The sequence below is a fragment of the Desmodus rotundus genome, chromosome 1 (assembly GCF_022682495.2).
Source record: "Desmodus rotundus isolate HL8 chromosome 1, HLdesRot8A.1, whole genome shotgun sequence".
Lineage (NCBI taxonomy): Eukaryota > Metazoa > Chordata > Mammalia > Chiroptera > Phyllostomidae > Desmodus > Desmodus rotundus.
Window position 1 is genome coordinate 21564449 of NC_071387.1, and position 27078 is coordinate 21591526.

Consider the following 27078-nt stretch of genomic DNA (forward strand, 5'->3'; position numbering starts at 1 on the left):
AGCAGAACTGAGAGTAGAACTCAGCTCTCCTGCTTTTCAGGCTGACGTCCTTCCCCAGGTAAGATCTTCAGGAATGACGTCAAATGAAGCAGTTCAGATTAGTAGCTGCAGGTTGTGACTGGTGTCCTCCCAACATCATACTAGACAAGAAACTGCTTGGATAATTACACAGAAGATGTATGGCGCACTGGAATTCCATTTTTTCCCCTAGAAACCTGCACATTTATCTTTCTGGTTTTGCCATTTAAATTTATGGTTTGGTTATTGGTCTGGCAGGCATCAATATGTATGGTTGTTTTGCTGGGTTGTTAAATACCTCTCCCTGTACTCCCTCTTGAGGAGAACTTTCTACTGTTGCTCTGTAGAATGTTTTTGTAATTTGTTGTAAAAGACAGGTAAGTAAAATCTTAAAATGGCAGCAAATCTCCCTGCTCTCATCGTTTCCATAAGCCATGGTTTACCAGGGGCTTTTGATGCTGCTCCTTCTATGCTCTGGAAATTGGTCTGACAATCTCCATTTCAGGGCTGTGGAAACCGGGGCTTAGGAAGGGCATTCATGTGTTCTGAGCATTTGTGCAGATTCTCTGCAAGTCAAGGGTTAGAGAGAGGGTGATAGGACCAGGGTGCTCCACTCAGTCCCACCTCCTATGTTCCCATTTGAAGCCCCCATTTTAGGCCCATCCAAAATCACGACCAGTCCTTCCTCATCTCCTAATCATTTCACCTTCTGTGCACTCAACGTTAGTTGTCCAGATGGGCCTAGAGGGTGGCTCATCACCAGGCTTGATCACCTCATTTCACACCGTCATAATGTACATGAAAGTAACTAGGACCTTGGCATTCAGGGGTTTGGATCAGCTGTTTGAAGAGTTTATTTTCTTGGTTATTTTGTACTGTTGCCCTTAGTATTTGAATTGAATTTTTCCCATTTTATCATACTTTTACTATTCTGTCATTTGAAAATTGAAACCATGTTTGAATCCGTTTTCAAAACATGACATCTGAGGTTGGAAGACATGATTTTGTCTCCTGGTTCTTCCTCTCTCCAGATTTGTGACATTGGCTAAGTGTTGTCCCACTTTGGGCTTAATTTCTCTACCTGCAGTATTAGAGTGTGGGACTAGATGACCATTAAGGGCTCTTGCTAGTCTGCAATACTCTGTTTGCATTTGCATTTTTCTTTCTGTTTTTATCAACATTGACTTTTCTAAACTCAAGCGAATAACCAGGCCTTTGGGCCTAGGAAGTTTTAGCAGAATTTGACAATCTTGTTTTAGATTGAAGGCTATGGAAGCTAGGCAGGTCTGGCCAGGGTGGTCTCCATTTAGGAGAATCTCTGCGTGATGTCTGGGCTTTTCAGACACTGTCCAGGCAAAGTGCTCCAGCTCCTGGTCCCTGCAGGTGCCATGGGCTCCTGCACTGTGCAGGGTCACATTTTAACAAGCTGGGAATATGGATGCTTTTACTCTATCGCAAAACCCTTTCCAAACTGTAACTGGTAGACTTGCATACTTTTTACCTGATTGTTTCTTGAAAAAGCATGCCTCGTCGTTTCATAGATAATGAATTCTGTGAGCAAAACTTCATGTCCTCATTTTAATGAGGATGATGCTGAGGTCCAGAGAATGGGTGGACGAGAAGGCTGTGTTGGGCAGACTCCATCTCTCCCCATTTGAAACCTGCCATTTTTGGTTAAGTTTATGGAGTTAATGTAACATTGCCCCAAGGCTCTTTGAGCCACATAAGTGTCTTCCATTGTATTAGCGCCAGAGACAGAATTCAAATTAAATTCCTATTAATTTGAGAGGTGGCATTGTTCTCCTCAAATGGTTGTGCCTCATAGTAGGCTTCCTTTGGGGGAAGCCAGTTGACCTTGGGCGCCATGGGGTCACTTTGCCATTGTCCCATAGAATAATAGCCAAGCTATAGGATGGCCTTCAATGCTGTTGAAACATTAGTTATAACCTGTTTGCCTCAACCCTATTTAGGCCTTCTTAAAGGTTCTAAATCTTCCTAGTCTGTTCTTGATCTTCTGTGATTTATTCTAGTGTCCAGCTGACTCCTGGCTCTGTCTTCAGTAATTATCCCACCCTAACACCTGAGACTCAACCTGAGTGCTTCATATTTCCACTTTAGATGCTTATCTTTGATTAAGGATTTGGCCTGGGGTTCCCCTCATGTTCTTTAGCTTCTTTCCTAGAGAAAGTTACTCTTGCCAGCTGTGTAACTTGCCCTCTGGATCCAGATTGCTTGTCCTTCCATATCACCTGTTGGGGTGGACCAGGAGTAGGGGATTCAGGGCAGCTATCATAGATTCCCTGGGGTCCTCCTCCTTTCCAGGCCTTGGATAAACGGGGGAGATGGAGATAGACTAGAAGCTACAGTGTAGCAGGGAAGCACGCTGTCTAAATAAATGAAGGTGGTGATGCGTTGTGGGTGCTATGAGAGAAATCCACTTGGAGTGAGTGAGAGCACAGAGAAGCGATAAGATGGTTGTGCCAGGGCTGTGGGGATGGTTGGGGAAGGCTTCAGAGATAGGGTGCTGAGTCCTCGGGGACATCGCATGCAGAGAAAGAATGCCTCAGACAGAACGAAATTTCCTCCCTGAGGCCGGGGAGTAGATTCTCTGGGAAGAAGTCAATATTTGTTAATTAGGCTTTAGCAGACAGAGTGATGTGAGAAAAAGATTGGAGACTCTTGGATGGAAACCTTTGACATTTGGGACCCGGAGTGCCCCATGGCCAGCCAGCTGGCTGAGGGTCTAATTCGGCCTTCTTCAGGGAGGGGAGCTCCCAGCGGTGGCTGCAAGTGAAGTGCTAACTGCACAAGGCCAACAGAACAGACGCTTGTTTTATCTGGCTGCAGTGAGAGGGGAATGGCTCTTGATAGGACCTTTCTTGCATGTGGAGTCGCCTTTTAGACTTGGAAAAACCGTCTCAGAAACAAAATGCTAGGTGGAATGAGAAATCCAGAACACCAGCAGATAATAGTTTCCCGAAGACCATTCTTTTTCACGTGTGTTTTATGAGAAAGGTGTAGTCAGGTGTCCAGCCCAAGGCAGTGATGTGCATGAGATGGTGGGGGCTGCTTGGTGCTTATTATTTGGTTGCAGAGAAGAAACAGGTGCAGTTGGCAGGAGATGAGCAGAGAGGAGAGGATCAGGCCTGTGTGCTGACTGTCCCCCGCCTCCCCCCATGCAGAGGGTGTTGAACACCTGGCTCACTGAGAGGGGTGTTTCACAGGATACATTTTTCCACCGTGACATCGGCAGCCATGCCCAGTGAGTGTCCCTGCGGGAAATGGAGTGGTGAGAGGAATGGAAAAAAACAATGTTTTCCAGCAGGACCATGACCTTATGGAAACCCTGACACTGATTTGCAAATGCTTGTTTTCTCTGCTGCCTGGGACTTCTATTAACATGGCCTGTGCATGTAGAATTGATGAAATAAATCTATTTTCAGTTACTGTCCACATGGGTTAATCTCCAGGTTATAATGTTGAGTGGGGAAAAAAGGCCGGGAAAGAATGCAGACAGTATGATTTTATTTATATAACGCTAAAAATACATACAACTAAAAATGCGTGTGTACATGTGTGTAGTATAAAGATGCAAACATGTGTACAACTCTAAAATAAGCAAGGAAATGATAACACAAAGTTTGAAAAGGTGACTACTAATTGTGAGAGAGAGGGAATGTTCAGGATGTTTGGGAATTTCAAGGTAACAATGTTCTCTTTTAAAAAATGAGCAGTGAGAACAAAGGGGCTCATCGTATGTTACAAGTCTTATGAATATTACTTATATCTACCATATTCAGTAGTTAAACTGAATTCTTCCATGAGGGGCAGGATGTGTGTGGGGACAGAGCTAAGTGTGTGTCTGATGCCCGTATGTTTGAAGGAAGGACATTTGATTGGTTGGCAGCTTACCATGAGTCAGGAAGAACCTTACATTGGCAATGGGTTTGTATTGCGAATAAAAACCCAGGTGTGTAAAGTGACCCCAGGTGCCCCTGTTGAATCAGAAGCTAATTTCTCTTCCTCACATGGGAGATCAGAATGAAATGATTTAAGTTGGAAAACAAAACCAATATACAAAACTACACACACAGTTTCATTTTTATATTGTTAAAATCTTTATGTGCATAGGTTAAAAAAGGCTTGGGCCGTGTCTTTTAAAGTATTTAAAAGGGGTTATCTCTAATAATGTGTTTTCAGGAAAGAGGATACATTTTACATGCAGCTTTCCTGTTGGTGTATTTCATTCCTCCCCATTTCTGGGGTGGATGGTCGGTCCATCCTCTCTATTCTCCGCTGCCCTATGAGAGCACTGCGTTCTTCTCTTTGTGTTTTTATCATCTACGGAAGACTCTCCTTTCTGCTCTCCAAAACTGATGAAAATTTAATTAGGTCACTGGAGCATGTTGATGAATCCAGAGGCCAGGAGACTAGCCCAGGAATTAAGAAAGGAGGGTGAGCCCTGGCTGGTGTGGCTCAGTTGGTTAGAGCATCATTCTATGAACTGAAAGGTCGTGGGTTTGAGTGTGACTCCCAGTTAGAGCACATGCCTAGGTTTCTGGGTTTGGTCCCCAGTAGGCAACTGATCGATATTTCTTTCTCATATCCCTATTTTCCTCTCTCTCTCCCTTCCTTCCCCTCTCTCTAAAATTAGTAAGCATGTCCTTGGGTGAAAATAAAATTTAAAAAAAAAAAAAGGAGGGTGAAGGAGATGGGGAGGGGAGGGAAGGAAGGAGGATTGGGTGGAGGGAGAACTCAGTCTGGGATGCAGTCTCAGTGGAAGCCCCACCTCAGCAGGCCCTGCAGGGAGTTGTGAAGATGTGATAGTAACCTTCCAGAGTTATTCCAGGTTAGATCTTTAAACCCCATGTCAGTTAGACACGAACCTGCTCACCCCATTCAAGCCTTTTCTTTGGTGGTCCTACTTGGTGTTACAGTTCATCTCCTGCCACTCCCTGACAAATCTCACTAGCTCGTTCAAATGACTTCTGCCTCCTTGCTTTCTCCATGCACTTTTAGTCTTCTGTGCCTTTGCTTTATGCTACTCTCTGTGCTTGGGAGGTCTTTATCCTTGTAAAGTCTTTACTTATCTGTATAGGTACAGCGCATCTGTCCCTTACTGCTAATTCCTATTATAGCATTGACCACATTAAGTTTGTTTCCTTCTGTCTCCCTCTCAGGACGTAGAGGCCCCCTAGTAGGGCAGAGCCAATGTCTCACATAAGTCTTTGTTGCTCGGGGCCTTGCATGGAACTTGGTACAGAGAGCGAACTCAAGAAATATTGGCACAGGCGGTAAGCACAAGAAATGTTGGGTAGATGAAAGAGAGCACAACTGATATTGGAAAGTCCTTGCACTATTCATTTGCCATTTTGAACTAAGAATGTTTCTCATCCTTTCTCTACTTAGGAAAGTGCCCACCAGTAGCCGAGTGTCCTGCACATTCTAGCTGCCATCCATAACCCCTCCGTCTGTGGTCCCTACTTTGGTCAGCGGGTGCTGCCATGGTTCGGTTGGGCTTTTGGTGACTCCAGCTCCTGGGTTCTAGTGACATCACCTTCCCTTTATTTCTCCAGCCCTTGGGATGGTGCTGGCTTTCAACTGTTGCTAATCTCTGGTTTGACTTTGTATTCTGTACTTGACTTTTAGGTTCTTCTGAAACCTTTGTAACTAATTAATTTTACAGCTAGTTTCAGCTTTCTTCTCCTGACTGATCTAGTCCCTTACTTTATTTACATCTCAGTTTTTGCATTTTAAAAATGAAGTTGATTGAGATCATCAGTTTTCTGCTTGCTAAAATTCAGATGAAAGGGAAGATATTCTTTAGCATGCCATCAGCACTGGTCCCTTATTAAATTTCAAAGAGAGAGAGGGAGAGAACAGGAACTCCTAACACTTCCACTTAGTACCTTTTGTTCTTCCTAAGGCAATGTCCATTTGTTCATCCAGGGCTCATCAACAGGGGAGAGAAGTGAGTCCACCTGACGTCTGGCCTGGCTTGATGGTTGAATGTTGTCTATTATGTGCCAATGTCAAAGACACCAGCACTGATTATGTAGTGGCCAGAGGTCTGTGAGAAGCATCAGGAGCTGGCATGGCAGTGAGGAGAGAGGTATCTGGGATCAGTGTTCATCCCCTGTCAACTCTGAAGATACCCTGGGACCAGGACTATGGGTTTAGTATGGGGATGGAAATAAACCCAGAGAGGATGAGCTGCTTTTGTGCTGGGACCTGTTAGTTCATGGTCATCAAGCATGGGCTAACATTTTATCTACCCATCTTCTTACTCCCAAATCCAGCACTTTCTACCTTATCAGGCTTATATCACATAAAGCATTATTTTATGTGTAAAAGGAATGACAAAATGAATAATATCTATTTTCTCCTTTTAATCAAGTGGACAATATAGATACACACATGACCCTCATTCATAAACTTAATTTTAACCAGCTCAGTTCATAGTACATACTATATAATAAGTGCAAATAACAATTTGGGATACCATGAAGTAGAAAGTATTCTAAGAAGAGTATTTTGGAAAGAATTGATGGAGGGGTGATATTTTTTATTTTTTTATTTATTTTATTTTTTTAATTTATTTTTTATTGTTATTCAATTACAGTTGTATGCCTTTTCTCCCCTTCCCTCCCCCCACCCCAGCTGAACCCACCTCCCTCCCCCACCCCCACCATCCCCCCCGATTTTGTCCATGTGTCCTTTATAATAGTTCCTGCAATCCGGAGGGGTGATATTTTGAACTAAACCTTGAAAAGTGGTGGTCACATTTGAACCTGAGTAAAGCAACAGGGTGAGAAGGTGCAAGGCCTGTGGGAAATAACTGAAATGATGCTCATGGATAGGAATAGATGGGAAGAAGGTAGAGGTCAAGTTCTGAATCAATAAGGGTTGAGGAGTTTAGAATCTATTCTTATGCAACTAGGAAGCAGTGAAGGTCTTTGAGGAGAGATGCGGCAAAATGAGATCTATGTTGTAGAAAGATTGTCCTGTGTTGCAGAGGCCAGGTAGCAGGCAAGGAGAAGGAATGAAAGGAGCCCAGTTAGGAGGCTATCGCAGTAGCCTCCACCCTCAGACCACCCTCAGAAACCAAGGCCTCCTTTGGGCAATTAAGGCAAAACAGCCCTGGCCAGTGTAGCTCAGTGGATTGAGCACCGGCCTGTGAAGCAAAAGGTCCCTGGTTGGATTTCCAGTCAGTGCACATGCCTGGGTTGTGGGCCAGGTCCCCAGAAAGGGGCGTGTGAGAGGCAACCACACCCTGATGTTTCTCTCCCTCTCTTTCTTCCTCCCTTCCTCTCTCTAAAAATAAATAAATAAAATCTTTAAAAAAAGAAAGACAAAACAGAAACTGGTTGACCTCACATCATCTTAGGAATATTTATAGACTTCAAGAAGATGAGGAAGACTGGCCAATATCTGGGTTTGCACTTGATAGAGCTCATGGAGTAGGCAGTAGGGAGGGGTCAAGGAAGTGAGGTGCTTGTGAGAGTTCAGCTAAAACCATTGACCAGGAAGCCCAGTAAAAACAAGAAAGGGGGTTAGCTAGAGGGCCCCATGGAAGAAGTGGCTGTCTGAATGCAGGAAGCGCTCAGCTGTAGTATCGGCGCGGGCACAAGGATTTCATGGGTGCCCAGTGGTCACTTCTTAAACTGAATGTCATGCGTCAGTAAGGGGAATTTTGTTTCTCCAAGCAGACGTGGAGGCACAGGGTAGTAGGGACAACGTAAGGTCTAGAATAAGGGATCGTAGATTGAGTTGTAGCTCTGCACTTACTAAACCTGAAACCTCTGAAGCAGCTCTTAACCACTCTGTGCCTCCTTCTGCTACTTCCAGAAACGCAGCCGTGGTCAGTAGTTAACAGGGAGAGCTGTGGAGTCGGTGCAACCTTGTGTAGGGCCTGGTGCAAGTGACTTAACTTCTCAGTGTCTCAATTTCACCTCTGATGAAGCAGAGATGCTGGCATTGCCTCCCACTTGGACTTGTGAGAATTAAACGGATAATGCAAGCTAGCTTTTAGTACAATGTGTGGAACACAGTAACTAGTTAATAATGTAATGTAATTAACATTTTATATTACTCGTGCATAGCTGTAATTATTATTAACAACTGTAAAATGGGGATGAAAGTCTGTAACTCTGACTATGTCTGTGAGGATCAAATGAGCACAGAAAGTTGCTTTTAAAACTGTAAAACACTATACAGATGTAAGATATTAATTATGATGATAACCATGACCCATTGGTAGAGCCATGGTCTCCAGGTGCACACACAAAGCCAGCGTTGTGTGGTTGCTTAGGGAGCATCTTATTTCTCCTGTTTGGTTGGCCTGATCTTTCTGCCCTGGCTTTTCTCACTGCCTAGAATCAGCTGATACCTGCTCATCCACTTGTTTGCCCTGACTTGGGTGTTTGGTCTGTTCTTACTGCAACTGATAACAAGTATGCTGTTGCAATAAACACATAACGGGTGAAGCCAATATCCACTCTGAAGGCAGTCTTGGGTGACCACTAAAGCCATCACTGTCTGGGCCTGTATAATGGAGAACACAAAGCCCAGTTGCATTTTGAGCCTGAGACCACAAAGAACCTTGTCCAAGGTCATGTAGGTGGGAGGTAGAGGAGTCTTATTTGGATCCCTGTCCTGTTCTGTCTGATTCTAAAGCTTGTGTTCTTTTTGCTTTGTGTTCTTTGTGACTCTCTTCCATTGCCTCTTTCAGGGGTGACAGAAAGGGGTTGAAAATGGGAGTGAGAAGACATGAATTTCAAAAGTCATTCACGCTATGGTGGGGAGAATGGATAGAGAGATCTGGGTGTGGAGTCTTATTAGGCTACTACAGAAGTGGTCCAGGAAATGATGGCGGTGGTGTTGACCTGAGCGGTGGCAATGAAGATGGAAAGAAGGAAAAGAGAATATATGGTGGAAGTAAATTTGATGGGACTTGGCACTGATTTGATGTGGGAAGGATGGTGTAGTGCAGGGGTGTCAAACTCATTTTCACCAGGGGCCACATCAGCATCGTGGTTGCCTTCAAAGGGCCAAATGTAATTTTAGGACTGTATAAATGTAACTACTCTGTAATAGTTAAGCGAGAGCTCAGTGCTGCTGCCAGGTAGAAACAAGGTGCTGGACCGGATAAAACATGGTGGAGGGCCGGATTTGGCCCGTGGGCCTTGTGTTTGCCACCTCTAGAGTAGTGGGTTGAATTATGGCTTCTAAGACATGTCCATTTGAAACCTCAGAATGAGACCTTGTCTGGCTTATGTAATTAAGATAAGGATTTTGAGATGTGATCATTTTGGGTTAGAGTAGGCCCTAAATTCAAAGATGAATGCTCTTACAAGAGACCAAAAAAAAAAAGACAGAGGCCCAGAGGGGAAGGTCGTGTGAAGACAAAGGCAGAGATGGGCATTGCTTGCCTTGCAGATGCAGTACTCCAGGCTCCTCCAGAGCCGTCTGAAGGAATCCACCCTTCTGATACCCAGTTTTGGACTTCTGGCCTCTAGATCTCTGTTGTTTTAAGCCACCAAGTTTGTGGTAAATTTGTTACGGCAGCCCCAGGAAACTACTACAGAGGGGAAGGGGGAAATCGAGAATCCTTCCTAAAGTTTTTTAGTTTTAGGTGCCTAGTGGATGATGATACCATTTACTGAGGTTGGGGAGGACCGAGAGGAGAGCAAGATTTTCTACAGTTGGTGCTGTCTCCTGGAAATGGCAAGGTGGAAGGAGTTCCACATGAAGTAGAATTCAGGTTCAGCTTGTGGACCCAGGAAGAGGAGAGGGGCTGGCAGAGGTGGCCCCAGGTCTAGGGGGAAAGTCACAGGGAGGGAGGGCCAAGACCATGGCTCGAGTAAAAGACTGACAGGGGAACTAGAGGTGCCTCACCTTAATCTCCCTGCCCTTACTTGGTGCATGAACTTGAACCTTTTACGTAATTTCTTTTAGTCTCATTTGCTTCATTTAAACACAGAACTTTAAAAAATGTGACACTTTTATTTCAGAGTCAAGAAGATAGGCTTTATTTTATCATTTTCCTAAGATGTTTTTCTCAAGATTAACATTTCCTCCTTTTACTCCAACTCTCCATATCAAGAGAATTAGTTGCAATGTACTAGTGTGGTTAAGGGACATAATTCTTTAGCAGCAGAAGTAACTTCTGTTACCTTGTAATATTTGGGGCCTGAAATATTACAGGTTTGAACATGTGGCTAGCTGTGGTTTGAACATGTGACCAGACACCGAGTGCCTTAAATGTCATTTCAATTTTTTTTCCCAAGAGTTTTCCAATTTTCCGTTTAAGAAATTACTCCCACTCCTAACCCCCAACGCCTGGTCTAGGAGGGACTACTTTACCCTAACGTGTTATTTATAAGCATGTCAAAGTATGTTGCAAAAGAATTTTCAAATTGCAGAATCTAGGAAACTCTTTTCAGATCATTAAGGCATTTGCCTCTTGCTCTCTCCATGTAAGATCACAGCTGCCATGACAAAATCAAAGGAATTGTTCAACCTTCCCGTGTCAGTTGCCTATAAATTTTCAAGATTCAGTCAGCAATCCCTGAATGTGCTGACAGGTTCTTTAGGTTTTGGTTTCTGTGGTTAGAAAACATCTAGGAAGCCGTAAATAATCTCCTTCCTGCCTTGGCACAAGCTGATTTCTCTGCCTGAGCCACCTCCACCCCATTGTTACCTCCATCCTGGCCAACGCTTATCCTTCAGAACACTGCGTAATGGCCCCATTTCCAGGCGAATTCCTCATTTCATTCATGAGGAGGTAGAGATGTTTGGAGAACTCTAGGCATTCTCCACCCCTACCCCACTCCAGCCAGCTGTGACCCCACCCTCCTCTGACCTCATTCCCATAGTGATTCTGTACCACTCTCAGCTGGCTGGACACTCTGCCTTCAGTGCTCTGGTTTCCCTTGTCTAGTTTCTTTCTTTCTTTCTCAGCATCTTGATTTACACTCTGTTCACCTCTGCATCCCCCTCAGCAGAGCCTCACACAATGAAGACTGGAAGTGGTCCATGTGATGGGTGGGGGGGGGGGGCATGCTTGCAGGCATGCAGGCATGCTGACCACACAAGCCGCCATTGAATTTCAAAGTGGCTTTTTCTTTTCCCACATACTTGCCTCAGTGGTATGCAGTAGGTGCTGCATAGATGGAACATTCTGGAACATGGGTCTTGTTCTTCACCTTATTTCTTGAACTACCAATATATCGCCTTTTTCTTACTTCTCAATTCTCCCTTGAATTGTCTTGCTGCTGTCTCCCACTAAAACTTCCCCCAATCTTGTAGCTGGCTTCCCTGGGTGATGATTCAGCTTGGGTCTTGACCCTGTATTCTCCCAACAATGGCTTTTGTGCCAAGAAAATATACATTTGGATTATCTTGGATAAAACTCTTCTGAGCTCAGTCCATTCTCTGAATTTTCCTTCCTATATTCTTGTATTGGGCCTAGCTTGTCTTTATTAATGGGGCATCTGTCACCTTTTTGACAGCAACTCAGGGAAAGCTGAACTCCAGAGATATTACATTCTCTCTAGAGAGATAAAGGTTTTGAGAAGGATTTGTGGCAGCTCCAGTTTATTTACTCATCAGGTTCCGTGGGACCCTTGCTTTAGAGTATAGAAAAGCTGCCTGTGCTCTGCACTCATTTCCTGAACAGCTGTAGTTTGGGGAGCCCCAGATCCATGTGGGGCCCCATTGTATGAGGGCATGACTAAGGAGAAGCATAGCTATAAAGGTATAAAACAGTGTTTTCAAAGTCAAGCAGGAAAATCAGGTAAATCACTTCCCAAATCTATTTATATAGTCACAGCTACGTCACATCGATAATTTTATTGATCATGTAATTTAAAAGACATCATTATAACAACCTAGATTACTGAATGTCAGAGTTCCTAGGCCCTTAGGGACCACCTAGTCTGGTATTTTCTGAAGTGGGATATTGTACCCCTGATGACATCTGGGGTCATTTTAGTGAGGTATTTGGCTATAATGCTAAGTACTATTAACTCACATAATGAGAAGCATTGTCTTTTTTAATTCTCCAGCCTTCTGATGACCTGCAGTTTGGAGCCAGAATGTTCTTATCACCTCTCCATTACTAACTAATCATCTTTATTCATTCATTTCCTTATAAAGAAAGAAAAAGAAAACCCCAGGCTCAAATCCTTCTATGGGCAACCCTCTCGCTGAGATGAATTCCGTAATGCCTCTGTTGTCACTGCGTTTATTTTTCAGGGGCTACATCCGCGTGTGGCAAGGGATTTTCACTTTCTGTTGAAGGTGGTGATATAATGTTTCCACCTACAAACACTGATAGAAGTAAAAATATATGTTAATTAACAGGAAAATAGCACTTATTGAAACCCGCAGAGCCTCGGGTGCTGGAAAAATCAGTGGTGAAAAATGGAGACACAGTCCCCATTTAAAACAATTCCGTCAATTCGGTGAGCCTCACAGTTTTCATTTCTCGCCTTTGTCCCTCTCAATGGAAGCTTCTGGGAGTCATTGCTAATATGCGACTTAATTCTTCCTTGTGGCAATGAACTCCTCAAGCATACATGGCACAGTGAGAAGCCAGGCGAGGCTGAGGCGTGTCAAGGCAGTTCAGATTGAGGCCACTGCTGTGGGCAAGAGGCCTCACACATGCCTCTCTCCATCTTGTAGGATGACTTAACTCCTGGCTGATCCAGGAAAGAATTAGTCCCCCAAATGCTTCCATGGCTTCTGTCAGAAGACGGCTAGATGCTTCTCTTGAAAGCTTCTCAGGACGTCATGTAATTCCCTCCCCCCAGCGGAAGGTAGACGGTTGCCACACCTGAGAAGTGATTGGTGATGTTGTCTTCAGGAGCCACTTCCCCTCAATTGTCATCTCAGCTTTCACTTTCTAAATCCAGTGGGGGGAAAGGTACTAGGGTCTGGCGAACATCTGGGTAGCATATTGGTCAAAGGGATCTGTTTCTCTTTTCCTCTTACAGCAAGGAAACTATCCTCCATTCCCAGGAAAATGATTAATGATAGCACACAGAAGCCAAGAGCATAGAAGCTTTTACTTTACCTTCTTTCTTCTTTTTTCCCCTCCTACCTGTGGACAGATAGTCTTTTCCTGTGTATTTTGGCTCAGGACACTCAAAATTCCACGAATCTCCTCAACCCTGTTTCTTGAAGGGCTTGTGAATTTTGCTGATTGACTTGCTTTTTGTTACACTTGAGCGATTATTTGTTGTAGATGATACAGAAGTTTCTAAAGCATAAAAGCCTACCTTTGCCACTGCAGTTTCTCTCTATTTCTGTCAACTGGAGGCAAACCACAGCCCAGACAGACAGGAAAGCATGTTCACAAGTATGTGGTGACCTGAAAGAATCGGCTGACTCATATGTGAGGTCTTGGTCACCTCCCGTGGCCACCTGACTTTGGACATCATGGAGAGAACAGAGACCTGGCCCCAAGTCCCCAGCTCACCCCTTCCTGCAGTGGCTTGTGGCCTCGCAGCTCTCTCTTGTTCAAGAGCTGGAAAGCACAGTGTGAGTCTATGCAGTGTAGGAAGTGGGGGTCTTGGTGCTTTCCCAATCCAGCATCGTCTCTCTGCTGCAAGACACTGCCCCTACAATCCTTACTTCCACCTGCATTTTTTCCTGCTTTGTCATTCTCCTTTCAACCTCTGAGTTTCTCCATAATTCTTCCTGTTTCCCACTCCTGAGCTATGGGGAGCAGGACCAATAAAATGGCATTGGTCTGGTCAAGATAGCATAAAGTATATAAAACAAAATGGAGTCACTGATGTCAACCAACATGGTTACCAGTCAGCCCTGACACTTTGGTTCAAGGAGGAAGCTATGTAAGTCACGTTAGACACATCTGACAAGGAGATACACCTAAGATATCTACACATGTGATCAGAACAGCCATGTCTGCAGAGTGGGACCACCTAGAGATTGGCTCCTGGGGAAATCCCCACTTGCCATCGGTGATGCCAAGACACTTATCAAGAGACCCAGAAGGGTGGAGTACACCACTTTCAAGGTATGACTGAGGCAGGTCCCAGACTGCTGCTGAGACAGCTGAGCTCCACACACCAAGATGCTGCTCCACACCATGCTGTTCCCTCTTGCCATTGGCCACCGGAAGCTCTGCCCTGCTAGATGAGCAGTTCGCCTGCCCTGTTGCCCACCTGGCTCTGGAGATCCTTCCTTGCAAGATGCTGACTCTCTTGCCCACCATGCTGTCTCTTGGACCTACAGACTGAGACCCCGGACTCGGGTTTGTTATCCCCCAATTATCTCATGTGACATTATTACTGATTGTGTCTGAGTGATTAATATTGTTATTAGGTTAGTATAGAGTTGGATTAAATCTGCATTAATAAAAGGTGAGTGAACCTGCCTTAATAAAGTCCAAGTGAATAGCTTAGTCACCTTGTTGGCTCCCTGTTAATTCTCAGTGCTGGTGTCCCCTGTAGGACTGGGAGTCATACAGGTGCCTCAGCACTTTCGTTTCTTAAGGCCTGGGTCAGATGATCTGAACCAAAGGCTGGCTTATAGGGACAACTATATCGTGAATACAAGCTCTCAACATGAGCACGCAGGGCAGCTTCTATGTCGTGATCTGGGTCTAGAGGGCCTCTGTCCTTCTGTCCTTACGCCCCCACACACTGTTAACTCTTTGTGTTGCTCCTCCCCCTTCTCCCCTCACACCCAGAGGCCCAGAAGGCCTGCAGCGAGGCCTCACACCGCAGCAGAACCTGAGCCAGACCTTTACCTCAGAGAAGTGGCTCCCCTGCTTCAGCCAGCTTCCACGCTCGCCCTGGATCTGTGAGGAATTGGTCTTGTTTGTGGCCTATTTGTCCTTCTCACAGGCCTTGACATTAAGATTAGGTAAAAGTAGGAGAACACAGAGCCTAGCATCTTCTGGAATCAGTCCATCTTTGTGTCTCCCTCTTTATCCTGTGGGTTTTGTTTGTGGCTGGACCCATTGCCTGTTTTTACTCATTCTAGGCCCAACTCACATAGCCTGTGCTCCCACACCTAATGCCCTATCTCCTGGCTCAGTTAGTTCTCACCTTCTTTATCCTCTTAATAATAAGTGTCTCCGAGTCCCTTAAAGGCAGAGTGGATGCCCAATTCATCTCTGTTTTCTCCCTCAACACAGTACAGTGCCCAGCACATAGAAAACACTGCTCTTGCTGACTGAAGATGGAAAGAGGTGGTTGGGACATGATTCCACGCATGATGTGGGGATGCAGTGGAGTCTATATGACCCTAAATACCCTGAGAACACCTGGAATGGACGCAGAAGCAAGTGAGGGGGAGGCACAAAACATCAGTCTTCATTCAGAATCTCTGCAGTCAGCCAGTCCTGAGTGAATGCCTCTTCCATGCCAGGTGCTGGGCTGAGGAGGGAGAGAGACAAGAGCCTTGGGACTTTGGAGCTAACTGTCTAGAGGGATGTATGCATGTATGACTTATACAAGAAAATTTAATGTAAAAATTAGTGCCATTTCTGAATACTGATGAGTTAGCAGATATAAAAAAGTTATATACTTGTAGGAATGACAGAAATGATAAAATTTAGGAAAAATTTTACAAGGGAGTTACATAATGTATATAAGAAAACAATTTAGTTTTATTTGTATTTAAGAAACAAATTGTGCCCAGTCCCCTCAAGACCTTGTAACCCAGGAGAGACCTGACTGAGTCTGCTAACGAGCAGTCATTACTGTATTGTTGCAGCATGCCTCTCCGTCGGTAATGCCCGACGGTTGCACTCCGTCTCTGCATTGTTTATGCAAGGTCTATCTGGAAAAAGTCCAGCCATTGTTAACATAATGAGAACAGTTTGCGCAGTATTGATGTAACCTGGCAGCTGAGGAGAGCGGACTGGAATGCACATGCGTGAACAATGACGGCTTCACTATTCTAGTCAGTGGGGGCGGTAGATGCTGTCGAGTGAGCACGTGTAGTACGTGGCCTTCGCATTCAAAATGACCGAGCGAGTAGAGCAATGAATCTGCATCAAGTTTTGTATTAAGCTTGAATATTTCTCCATGTAAACTCTTCAGATAATTCTGAAGGCTTTCCGGGATGATGCAATGAGTGCAGCACAAATCAAAGTGTGGCCCAGATGCTTCAAAGATGGTCAAAACTCTGTTGAAAGTGATCCACATTCTGGAAGGCCTGCAACGAGCGGAACACCTGAGAACGCTGAACGCGTATGGACTGCAATCAACAAAGATCGGTGACTGACAGTGCGAGAACAGGAAGCTGATCTGGGGATGCCAGAAGCTACTGCGTCTGAAATTTCAATGCAGGATCTTGGCAGGAAACGTGTTGTGGCAAAATTCGTTCCACAGCGTCTGTTACCAGGGCAGAAGGACCGTTGTGCTGCAGTTGCTAATGATGCGGGGAGAACTGTGTCAGGTCCCAAGGTGCCTACTTTGAAGGGGACTGAGCACATTGTCCTGTGCACAATGTTTCTTGTACCTTGTATTGTCTTCCATAAATGTCTGTATTTTTTGTATTATATGGCTTGTATTACTTACATAATTGATGAAAGCCATATACTAAAAAAGAATATTTTAGTCAAGAACATAAAATATCTGTAAGAGAACTTATTAGTAAGGTCAGTAAGCACATTAATAAAGTTTGTTTATGCTCATCAAGTTAACCACTTAATAATATTGGCAGTGTTTATTGTAGAGCAGAGGACATCCAATGATTAGATCCAAGCATATGCCGAGTCATTAGTTCTTTTCAGAGACGTAGAAATGGATTTTAAACTAGAAAGGACGTGACTGTCTCTTAGGTGGGAATGACCAAAAAGAAAAAAGCCATTTCAATGACTCTGTATAAAGTGTGCCCCTTTTTATTTTATAAAAGAGGTTATAGAAAATGATGCAATATATTTTATATTCTGATGTTAATGGTGTTTATATAAGGTATATTTTATTTTTTTAAACTCTTTAAAATAAAAATTGTATGTATTTAAGGGGTACAACGAGATGACTTGCTATGCTATCTAGTGAAACGGTTACTGCAGTCAGTCTAACTAATGTATCTTCTCCTCACCCAGTGAACGCCTGTGGTGTGTTCGACGAGAGCGCCGGACATCTACTCTCATGGCAAATTTCCAGCATTCAATACAGTGTTCTGAACAAGGCAGATTTTCTAGCTTACTTTTCAGTATACAGCTATATAATTAAGTAGAGCATTATTAAAATAGAACTGATGAGAGTGTACAAATTTACTACCGATGAAATGCTAGATAGCTAAAAATCAGAAATAACACCACTTGGTTTTAGATCTTAAAATCAATAGATCCCAAAGGTCGTGTCTTTTCCCATTAGCCAGTCTGCAGGCTATTTCTCATTTGCCAACTGTCCATTACAACATTCCAGCCTGCAGACCGCAAAGCGGCGTGGAGTTGCCAGCAATGGCAACCAGGCGTCTTAGCAGTGTCTGCCTGAGCACACCCCGTCCCTGAAATCTGCACGCTTGGTATCAATCTGTTTTGAAGGAAGTGTTTAAGCCTGTAGAATGTCCTGGTGAGTCTGAATTTTTTTCAGAAAGGTCTAGTGTTTTCCAAACTATTTTACACATGACCTATGGAGTAGAGCTTTTAACACAGGTCATCCATTCTTCTGGACGTTGGAGAAAACCGAAAGCCACTTTTCAAGGGGCGTTCTGCCCAGGTCCCTAGGCAGGTGGCTCTCAGAGAGGTGGGCTGCGTGTGCCTGCGTGTGTGGCAGATGGCACGTTTCCTGGTTCGGTTTTCAGCACATTAGTACATCATACAATTAGTTTAGTGCACTGCTTTCCGGTAGAAATATAATACGAGTCACATACATGATTAAAAAATATCTATTTGCCACATTAAAAAAAGTTGAAGTTAATTTTCATAATACATGTTATATAATCCATGGTATTAAAAATATTGTTGTGACATGCAATGGACATGGAATGATTAATGAGATATTGTACATTCATTTTTTTGCCCCAAGGTTTCAAAATCTGGTGCTTGTTTTACACTTCCGGCACACCTCGGGTTAGACTAGCCACCTTCAAGTTCTCCGTAGCCACGTCTGGCTAGTCGCTACCGTAATAAACGGCCAAGTTCAGTGTCTTCAAGTTTATACATTGAAATAGAGTAGAATGTAAAATTTTAGAAGGCATTGGTCATGGTGAGATAAAGAAATTTTCAGGGGATGTCAAATATGCTTCTGAGTCATGGTCATGGTTAAAAATGTTTGAAGGCTGGTGTGTTAGAGAACATTGACCCTTTCCCCATCTTAGGCGTCTGTGGGGATGTACTGAAAACAGCTGCCTCCTTGGCAATTTGAGAGCAATCCACAGGGCACTCGCCAGGCTCGCCACGTCTTGATGTCGAGTCGAGCCTTAGATAGCCGTCAAGTTAAGACTTGGAAGGATTACATGAGGGACATGCTCCTCAACAGTCTGCATGTGTGCTAGAACTTTTCTGGACTAAGCCAGACCAGCAGAGAGATGGGGCCTTCAACCCTAATCAGGCTGTTTTCTTCTATAATTTGATTTTGGTGTGACATCCTCATAACAGGGTTGGAAGCTGCTTTAAGGAATAGTGTTCACAGCAGGTATGTGGGTGCTCTCATGCGTTGCTGGGGAATGTGTGTTGGTCCAGCATTTCTGGTGGGCAATTCAATGATACAGAGCAAAGAATTTAAAAATGGGTGTGCTCTTGCACCCAGCAGCTCCAGAAGCTTATTCTTCCACTTCAGGAGATAAGCGGAAGTGATAAATGTTGTGCATAAAAATTCAGCTATACTGGTATGTTGGATTGGATCCTAGAACTGAAAAAGTTCATTGGTGGAAAAACTAATGAAACCTGAATAAAGTTTGGAGTTCAGTTAATAATAATGTGCCAAATTTGGTACTTAGTTGTGGCAAATATACTGTGGTAATATAAGATGCTACCATTAAGGGAAACTGGTCATGGGGTGTATGGGGACTCTCTGTACTGTCTTTGCAGTTTTTCTGTAACCCTAAAATTATTCTGAATTAAAGAGTTTATGAAAAAATTTAATTAAAATTTAATTCATATAAAAACGAAGGATTTTCATTGCAGTACTACTTATAAAAGCAAAAAGTTGGAGACAGCCACTGAGGACTGCTTACGTAATTTTGACGCCTCATGGAATGAAGCACCAGGCAGTCATTTTAAGGATGTTTTAGAGTTGTGTTTGTGAGCAACTAAAGAGGCTCACACTATATTACATGGAAAACAACATCCAAAATATTATTTTTTACTTTTTAAAGGAAAAATGAAGCCATGTATTTAAAAATGTGTATCCGATAGTGTACTATACATAACTTAGAATGAAAGTTACAACTATCTCCCTAGGCTCCCCCCGTGTGCCTTCTAGTCGCTACCCTCCCTAAGAGGAACCACTAGTCCAATTTCTTTAAAAATTTTTACATTTAGTTTTCATTATATTTTTTCCCTATTGTCCCCCTTACACTCCCTCCTTACACTCCCTCGCCCTGCTGCAGTGCCCACACTGTTGTCCACGTCCATGAGTCCTTTGTGCTTTTTCCTATTTGCTCGATACCGCACCCCCACCCCCCACTGCTCTCTGTCTATGAGTCTGTCTCTATTTTGCTTGTTAGTTCAAATTGTTCACTAGATTCCACGCATGAATGAAGTCATATGGCATTTGTCTTTCTCTGACTGGCCTATTTCACTTAGTATGTAGTATGTGTGTGTGTGTGTACTCTTTTGAGTCTGGGTTCTTTTGCTTCTCAAAATATTTTTATCAAGAATAGTGCATGAAAGAGAATTGGCGGAGTGTTCACCGAAGTATCAAGACTATATCTAAGTCAATGAGATTAGATTCATATATATTTGTGTATATGGATATGTGTTTTCTCCTTTTTCTATGTGGTGTTTATATTGGTTTTCCAATAAGACTTTTTAAAAGCTTTGTATTTTCATTTGCAAATGCAGAATGGTGAGTCAGAATGCCCTGACGTGGGGTGACAGTGATAAGTGTGCTCTTACCACAGACCTGGACACAAGGGATTCAAACTGCCCTCCGAGAATTTGGCTCAGAGATGAACATTGCGACTATTAGTGTTGAGTTGGGTGGTGTCTCTTTGAAGAATCAGAATGACTCATAGGTCAGAATCAGTCCTGGCTATAACCAAACTTGACATTCAGAAATGCACTTCAGAGTGTCAGAAGGGAGTGTGTGAAGAATGGATGTGCCTAAAGGAAAGTCACAGAGGCAGTGGGTGCCCACTCAGCAGGCGTGGGATGGCGTGGCCTGTCGGACTGGCCGGCTTCTCCTGCTCCCTGATATGTCTGCCCCATGGTGAATTGGAAGCATCATCATGCTATCCTGGCCCGATATCATTAAGCATTTAGATCTCCCAGGTAATTCCCTGACTCTAATTAGGGTCAGGCCCACAAAAGAGCCTGCTGGCCACTTGGCTGGCCGGGCAGCCTGTCCACAGCCAGTCAGGCTGACGTAAGCGCCCATCCACTTGACAGTGAGTTTCCTCCTTGTGAATGAGCAGATCTGTCAGCTAACTTGGTGAATGTGTCTGTGAGCGTTGTCAGAGTGAGGCAGTGCTCTGGGTCCAGTCAAATCTGTGGCGTTGACAGGAGGAATTTATGAGCCCTAGAGGAGAGGGGCCAGGCAGCGGACCCTTCACACTGACCAAGATGACTGCCCCCTTTGGGCCTTGTTGGACATCTCTGAGCCTCTTCTCTTCAGTGCCACAAGTCACGTTTCTCCTGGCATGTGGCAGCTCATTTGCTTCTTTTGCATGTCTGGCCCATCCATTGTGCATTGAGAAGACCTGTCTCATCCCCATGGTTAGGACAGCAGAGTGCAGTGAGGATGCTGTAGGAACCTGGCCAAAGAATTCAGAGAGACATGGATATCTGAAAAACTTCCCCCGAGGGTTGAGTAATTCCAGATATGAACCCGAACTTGGTGGAGGTCACGCACCTCACTGTCCATCATGGTGCTGTTGTGTGAGAGAAGCATTCACCTTAGAGTCAGCAGGTTTTCTGTAGTTTTGACCTAGTTATCTGGGTGTCTTTTCCACAAGCCAATGTTTTGGGTCCTTGACCATAAAATTAAGGATAACAGTTCCTCCCACACAGCATTGCTATAAGTTTAGTTGCCATGATGGATGAGAAAGTATGCTATGAACTAGAAAGAACCTTACAAAGTAATGTTATTTCTTTATTCATGAGCCATAATTGGAATTTGTGTGTGTGAGCGACTTTTGAAAGGCAAACGAATTAAACTCTTTTATGTCCCTGAAAATGGAGAGCTGATTTAATGTATCATGTAATGTATGGAAATTCATCAGTTACTAAAGCAACGGCCAGCAATGCCGCAGCATCCTCACAACATTGTCATTAAATACTTACACCAAAAACCCAATTATTAGATTTTGTTCTGAATGATAGCTTTGCATCCAATTAGATTTGTATTTACTGTTTTTAAGGTACAATTTCATAAAGAAGATTCTTTTGCTGCCAAAATTCCAAAGCCCTGGCCAAAGCCTCTCCAAACCAGAAGCCCCTGGAATTCTTATGGGTAGTTTTCTGTGCACTTATGAGCACACCACGTTGATTCCCTTGTCTGTGTCCTACTTCTTAGAAGATTAAATTCTCTTGTGACCTTTGCACGGCCACACGTAGTAAAGTAGGAGACACACCCCTAGAACTGTAGGCAGAAGACCCTCACCGTGTGGCTTCTGATGCGTCACCTCTGTACTTCTCAGATTCCTCTAGTGCAACGTAGGAAAGACTTACTTTGCGGATATGGTTTCAGTGGAACGCTGGAGAGGAAATTGCCTTGTAAACGCTTTAAAGTCCTTATTTTGTGTGTTCCATACAAGGGTAACACTGAACATTTTGAACTTATTTCTAAGACTGAGATGTAGCATAGGGTAGGCTGACTTCCTAAACCAGACCACCTGGTGTTTGGATGTGGTCCTGCCAGGCCTTTGGGACTTGGCCTTCTCCCTTGATAGAACATTCCCTAATGATGTAAGTCACTACTGCTATTCTGGAAGAGCTCTACTTTAAACATTCTTTATATAAATAGAAATTTGCCTCTCTATTTTCCATTGTTCTTAGCTCTTCTTACTGCAGTGACAATAGAAAAATATCTGCACCCTTTTTGCTGTGATACAACTCCAGATTTTGAAGACAACTATGTATCATGTTCCTCCTACTGTATTTCTTATTCCCCCCACACCGCAATTACCTTAATTGTTCTCACCTGAAATGTTTTCCAAACGCTTCAGCATCTTGGCTGAGCTTCTTCAAATATATGGCAATTGCTCAATATCCCCCTTAATATCTGTCACCTGAATTACAGTTAAGAATGGCTGCCCTGGCCAGTGTGACTCAGTTTGTGGGAGCATCGTTCCATAAACTGAAAGCTTGCAGGTTTGATTCCTGGTCAGGGCACATACCTGGGTTGCAGGTTTGATCCCTGGTCAGGACGCATGACGGAGGCAACCGATCGATGTTTCTCTCTCACATTGATGGTTCTCTTCTCCCTTCCCCTCTCTCTAAAAATCAATAACCATGTCCTCAGGTGAGGATAAAAAAAGAGAGAGAGAATGGCTAACATGTATGGGGCACTTACTCTGTGGTAGGCACTGTTCTGAGAACTTTATATAAATCAGCTCATTCAATCCTCACAACAACCCTCTGAAGAATGTATTCTTGTTATCCCCCTTTTTAGAGAAAAGGAAACAGGTAGAGATAGTAATTTGCTGACCCAGGAATTAAGTGGGGAATCTGGGATTTGAACACTGGCCTTCACTGTATTATACGGCCCTGTACAGAAAAGAACGTATATCCCTGTCTTTGGACTGATGAGCACAGGAGAAGGCTAGTTGTCACTCACGCATTAATTAGTAGGCCCTATTATGAGCACACTATGTTTTAGCTACTACAAGAGCGTAAGGGGCATCTTTCTGGATTTGGTTTCCCCACATCCCGAAAAGTCAATAAAAGTCAGAGGAAGGTGTTTGATGAGGTAGTTCTAAAACACCTTTATAGCAGTAATACTTGCACCTTGTATGGCTCAGGAATTTATAGCAATGGCAACTTAAAATGTCTGTCCTGGTTCCTGTGCCCAACTAGATGCTAAATGACCCATTATTTAGCCTTTCTAAGTTAGTTGAAAACGGTTCATTGACTAAGAAAATTTTGTCCTGATCTTGGCAATTGTTTCTCTACGATGGAAGTATTTTGAAGAAAATTGGTCCTGGTGAAACTGGTCAGATCTGTTTCAGATCGGGTCTGCGGTCCCCTCTACTCTCGTGGAGTCTGTGGGCCGCTGCGTGCAGATTTGTCTTTTCAAAGCCCACATCTGCTCGTTCAGTCCAATGACCAGAGATCGTGGCTTCCTAGTGTTTGCTGATTGGGCATTGAACTTGCTAACGTGCTGTTTCCAGTCTTTTCCTCCGTTGTGCACCTTTAGCCCCCTGGCTGCTTCTTATGTGGTTTACATTTCTTCCTTTACTTGGAAATGCCCTTAACTCCTTTCTTCTGTGTAAATTCTACTTGTCTTTTATGGTCGGCACGGAGGACACTTCTTATCTGAAGCTTTCTGTTCTTCCTTCATTCAGTCAGGTGACCTTCTGCCTCCAAACTCCTGCAGCATTTAAACCGTGCTTCCCTCTCCAGTTTAATTGTTGTAATAATTGTTGATGCATAGGCAAACTTATCCTATTAATATAAAAGAGCTTTGTTTTTGATGAATACAAAGCTCAATAAAAGTCTATATAGTTATTCACTCTGAATTATTTTTAATGAGATAATCATAAGAAAATAGATAACTGAAAAGAAAGTCCACTTCAAGGGGAGACTGAGCTGTTAAAACGATTTTGTAGCAATGATAAAATAGTATGCATCCTAGAAAGTCAGGCTCAGGAATAAAGTTGGAAGCTATTTTCTGTTTTCCAGGTTACTGGCTTTCTAGAATCTGCAAAGACAAAGATATAGTTTCGCTGAGCCATTACGTTTTCTGTAGGTGTTATGATGTAGAAACTGGATAGCTTTGGGGGACTGGCTTCATCAAATTCTGGCTCCACTTCTCCAGTCTCTTCCTGTAAGTGTTTGTTATAAATGGATGAAAGAGGGTTTGCCCATTGGTGAGTGCTCACCGACTGTGAATACCCTTCTTTTATATGGGGACTATTTTATATGACCAGTCTGCTTCCTCAGAGTAGGAGCCAGAATCTTCAGGGCACCAGCATGTGATCACAGGCTCTACTAGTCAGCGCTACTCATGTGAGACTTCATTTCAGTCGGAGCAACCTAAGAATCTAGTCAGCTGCTAGGACTCCATCTCTTGGTGAGGATGGTGGTATGGCACCTGTTTGGACATCAGCAGTGGCTGACCCCATGCCCAGGACCCCCGGTTGGTGGTGCAGACCATGGTATCTTTGTGCACCAGCAGGGACTAAGGTATCTTTGCCTCGTGTTTGGGCAGTGTGGTAGGAGTGCTGCTCCTGACAGGGTAGACTCCAAAATGAGTCTCAGTCCTTCTCCAGAGATTTTGCAAGTTATTTTAATAAATCTCTGTTTCTGCTTTAATCCAGTGGAGGGATTTACTTGGTTGTGTCTAAGACTGCTGACTAAGAAGAGGAGCATAGATCTTTGAGACAGGATAGTACATGTGATTCTCCTACTTCCCTTGGAGTTTCATCAAAAATCCTGAAGGAGGAGAAAAACAGACTAGGTGTGCATCTGAAAGGAAGGTACTGGACCACCTCGGCCAGACCTCCTGAGAGATTGCAGGTCTGGTTCTGCCGACATCTGCCAAGTCCTCCCTTCTTAGCTGTAGAAGAGGTGGAGGCTGAACCTCCAGGAGAGTGATGAGTTCCTTCAGAGAGAGTTATATTCCTCCCACGGATCTCAATCTCAGTGAGAGAACATTCAAAGGAATGATTATATGAAGCTTGTTATCATGTGTCTGCTGTAGGTTTGGGGGTGCAGGCATGGGTACTTAACTCATTCCTTGTCTGTGACTCCCAAGGCCACGCTTCAACAATGCTCTTTTATTTTCTCCAGTGGGGGCTACTGCTAGATAAAAATGCACACTACAACCGAGTCACCTGATCGATAATCTGCATATAGCGCTCACGTCATCAGTCTTAGATAATCTTTTCATTGTCTGTATGAAATCCTACATTAAAAAATTTCCTATAGGTGTTATTGTAGATAGTGACCTGGAGTGAATGGATTTCAAGTCTTGCTGTAAAGATTTTGGCACTTGAATGGGAGGAATAGTTGAACAACTCTCCCCCTACCCCCGTCCACACTCCTACCCCTACCCCCACACATTGACTTTGGAAATTATGCTATAATCAGGCAAGTAGCTATCTGTGTTTACCCTGAGTTCCAGATGCCCTTAGTTCAGCGCCTGATACATGGTGGATGCCTCTTTCCTAGAAAACACCCATTGTATTCGATATCAGTTTTTGTATCAGTAGCTTACAGCATGTGAGCAGCCTAAAATGATGATTAATGCTTGTGATGATCTGGCGTCCAGTGCTATTACCCCCCATTTTCACTGTGGCTGGCAAGGACAGAGATACTGCATGTGTCTTACAAATTCACTGGGGCAGAGCCAGGGTAAACATTGACTGGAGGTTCTATTTAAGGCCAACTCATTAGAATTTTAACCAATTTGCAAGAATAACTCCATTAGCACAGCTCATTAGACTCTAATTAGACTTTAAACCCCTTTTGAAAACCTGGTAGCCTTAGTGGGTCTCCTGAGGATATGTTGCCGGGGGTGGATGTCTACGTGGTTGTGTACCTGTGGATGTGCCAAAGAGTTAATTTTCCCACGGCAGGGTGGAGTAATCCAAAGAAAACAAACAAGGAATCAGACTGACTTGACAAAAGCACTATATGATTGTAAAAAGAATGACTTACTCGGTGTTAAGCCAAAAATCTGTCCTGGCCCTGGTCCGAGTTAGTACCTATCATGTGCCTGTAAGCGGTGTCTTGGTGCCGCTTCCCTCAGGAAGGTATTTGTCAGGTGTCCAACCTGTGTTCTTCCAGTTAACTCTTTGTACATGCCGGTGCTCTCCCTCCCCCTTACCATCCTTGAAGTTATGAAATCTTTGAAATATGTTGATTTTTGGTTGTGAAATATATCACCTCAAGATCAAGACACCCACATGCTTGATTCCCGGAGTTCTTGGACTTGGAAGAGGACCCAAGCGCCCGCCCGGCAGAACGCCCAGTGTGCGATAGCACAGGTGCCCATAGCCTCCACCTCCAGGAGCCACGGCCTGTCCAGTCTTCCTCTCTTCTGCCCACCCAAGTCTCTGGATTTCCAGAGCCACACTGAACGTGCTGCATCCAGCTCCCACATGGCAGCCTTTCAAACACGCCCATGACATTGTGCCTTCTTGGGTGAAGAACTTCCTCTTCCCTCAACTGCTCCTCAGGTGGGGCCGTTTTGAGATCTTTCTCCCTCCAGACCTGCAACCCTTCTCCACTGTTATCCTTTCTCATTTACAGTAAATGGCTTAAAACAGAGGATATTTTTCCCGCTGCATCCCACCCCCAACACTGGCATAGGATGGAATTTCAGCTTCCTTGTCTGGCCTTTATACTTCTGTCGTTACAGCCAGCATGTGGTACCTTTAGCTTTATGTGGCAGCCTTGTCAAGCCTGTGGCTCATACCAGGCATATGCCAGTCAACCTCTCAGGCCGTGGCCTTTTTCCACGGAGAGCTCGGTTGTGTTTATCAGTGCTGTGACTCACCTGACAGAAGGGCTTTGTATCGACCCCATTTAACCTTCTGTTGTTGGATCTGGATCATCTTTCTCAGCAACCCAAGAATCAAGAAATACGAACCGTGTTCAAAGGCTCCCATGTTTGGTTAATGTTTTGTTGCTGCCATCTCGAAATTTTTAATTTTTGAACATAGGGCCTACTTTTTCATGTTGTATTGGGACTAACAAATTTTACAGCTGATCCGTCTTGGTTAGGAATATTTATCTCTCCT